This window comes from Triticum dicoccoides, chromosome 5A (genome assembly GCF_002162155.2).
Source record: "Triticum dicoccoides isolate Atlit2015 ecotype Zavitan chromosome 5A, WEW_v2.0, whole genome shotgun sequence".
NCBI lineage: Eukaryota > Viridiplantae > Streptophyta > Magnoliopsida > Poales > Poaceae > Triticum > Triticum dicoccoides.
The window spans coordinates 708331575-708334135 of record NC_041388.1 but is presented as its reverse complement, the minus strand read 5'-3'; the positions used below and the strand labels follow the sequence as shown (position 1 = coordinate 708334135).

The following is a 2561-nucleotide window of genomic DNA, read 5'->3' as shown; positions in this document are numbered from 1 at the left end:
AACGTTACGATGACAGTTATTATGAGTTTATGCATTTTGATGTACCGAAGTTAGTTCGGAGTCCCGGATGTGATCACGGATATGACGAGGAGTCTCGAAATGGTCGAGACATAAAGATTGATATATTGGAAGCCTATATTTGGACATCGGAACTGTTCCGGGTGAAATTGGGATTTTACCGGAGTACCGGGAGGTTACCGGAACCCCCCCGGGAGCCATATGGGCCTTAATGGGCTTTAGTGGAAAGGAGAAAGGGGCAGCCTAAGGTGTCCGCGCGCCTCCCCCCTCCTCTAGTCCTATTAGGACTAGGAGAGGTGGCCGCCCCCCTCTCTCTCTTTCCCCCTCGGGGAATCCTAGTCCAACTAGGATTCGGGGGGGGGGGGGAGTCCTACTCCCGAAAGGAGTATGACTCCTCTTGCACCCTCCTCCTGGCCGGCGGCCCCCTCCCCCTTGGCTCCTTTATATACTGAGGCAAAGGCACCCCAGAAACACACAAGTTGATCCACGTGATCTATTCCTTAGCCGTGTGCGGTGCCCCCAGCCACCATAGTCCTCGATAATACTGTAGCGGAGTTTAGGCGAAGCCCTGCTGCTGTAGTACATCAAGATCATCACCACGCCGTCATGCTGACGGAACTCTTCCCCGACACTTTGCTGGATCGGAGTCCGGGGATCGTCATCGAGCTGAACGTGTGCTCGAACTCGGAGGTGCCGTAGTTTCGGTGCTTGATCGGTTGGATCGTGAAGACGTACGACTACTTCCTCTACGTTGTGTCAACGCTTCCGCAGTCGGTCTGCGTGGGTACGTAGACAACACTCTCCCCTCTCGTTGCTATGCATCACATGATCTTGCCTGTGCGTAGGAATTTTTTTAAAATTACTACGAAACCCAACAAAAAGTGCCTACAGGTTGGCGATGGAAACACATGATGAGATGCATTCTGGGGGTGCATGTTGTACTAGACTGGACGGCGACAAATCAATTTTGAATTCGATTTGGAAATCTAATGTTCCACTCAAGATGCGTATTATGGCATGGAAGACGGCGACGGGTGCATTGGCAACTAATCTAGGCAAAGCGCATCGTCGTATTCATATACAGAGATCATGTCCTATTTGTGGAGCAGAGATTGAAAGCAGTTTTCATGCATTGATTTCATGCATGCATGCCTGACATGTTTGGGAGGGCTTACGTGCAATCTGGCCCTTGCCTGATGACTCACTACTAGTGGACTCTCGTAAGGACTGGGTACTGCAGCTACTTTCAAAATGTTTGGACAAGACCAAGGACTTGGTAATTATGACGATTTGGCGTATTTGGCAACTCCGAAATGATATAACACATGGGAAGAATGAGACCCCAGTAGAGGTAACTGTGGATTATCTTGACAGTTATTATAAGTCGCTGAATTTGGTAAGAAACTATAGCATGGAGGAAATCGTCAAAGGGAAGATGCCGTTGTATGAGGACAGTCGGCCAAAGTGTGTAAAAACTACAGAATCCCCCACGCCTTGGCCTCCTCCGCCTATGGGCTGGGTTGCGTTGTCGGTAGACGATTCATTCTCGTGCCAGGATGGTCGCACTTCGATTGGCATGGTGCTTCGCAGGGAGAACAGATCTATGATTTTTGCGGCATATAGGTACATTTTCCACTGTAATGATGCCCTGGAAGTGGAAATTCATGCTATTATGCAGGGTATGGCACTGGCCATTCAGCATTCGGACTGCCCGGTGATTGTTCAATCAGACTCTTCAAATGCTCTGGCTATTCTCTCGAGCGACAATCTTTCAAGGTCGGCCTATGATCATCTAGCTGCTGAGATTAAAGCTCATTTGATAGTTAGGAAGTTTGTTCCTCTAAAAGTTAGCAGATATCAAAATAGGGTAGCACATCAATTGACACACTATAGCCGCACTGAAGCTTATACATCGGTATGGGTGAACTCGATTCCTCTGTGGTGTGAGGAATTAGTGTCTCGTTATTGTAACCCTCTCGTTGTGGAATAAAACATCCTTTCTCCCTGCCAAAAAAAAAAGAAATCTTACATTCACATGTCTTCCGTCGTTTCCTTTTTCGGCCAGTCAAAATCTTACATATTTTCGGCCATAATCGGCATGTCGAAGCGGATGAAGGAATTCAGAGGAGATATAAACCTAATAAATAATATTGTATATAAATTAATTCACAAAGCTGGAATAGCTCAGTTGGCTACAGCATGTGGCTGTTAACCACAAGGTCGGAGGTTCGAGCCCTCCTTCTAGCGCATTTTCGATTTTTAGTATTTTTTCTTCAAATTATAACCATTGCACTTTTCTTTTTATATAGAGAGAAATTCATACCATTGCTCTTTTTCTTTTTTGTACATTCCCACCATTGTTCACTGACTTTTTTTTCTTCCAAATTCACATGATTCGGAGTTCTTTCTTACATTGTCGACTGTAACGTTGCATGCATAGCATGGACAAAAATACATTCACTTCTTCCAGTCCATCAGACATTATATAAAAGTCCATCTAACTAAGAATGTATAACTGCATGGAGTTTAGATTCATACGCATC

General features: G+C 45.8%; 1 non-coding gene across 1 annotated transcript; it reads left to right on the top strand.

Annotated features, from left to right (window-relative positions):
* Nucleotides 1–2191: 2191 nt before the first annotated feature.
* Nucleotides 2192–2265, top strand: TRNAN-GUU. The gene has a single exon. It is a non-coding gene; the product is annotated as a tRNA-Asn (tRNA).
* Nucleotides 2266–2561: the final 296 nt, after the last annotated feature.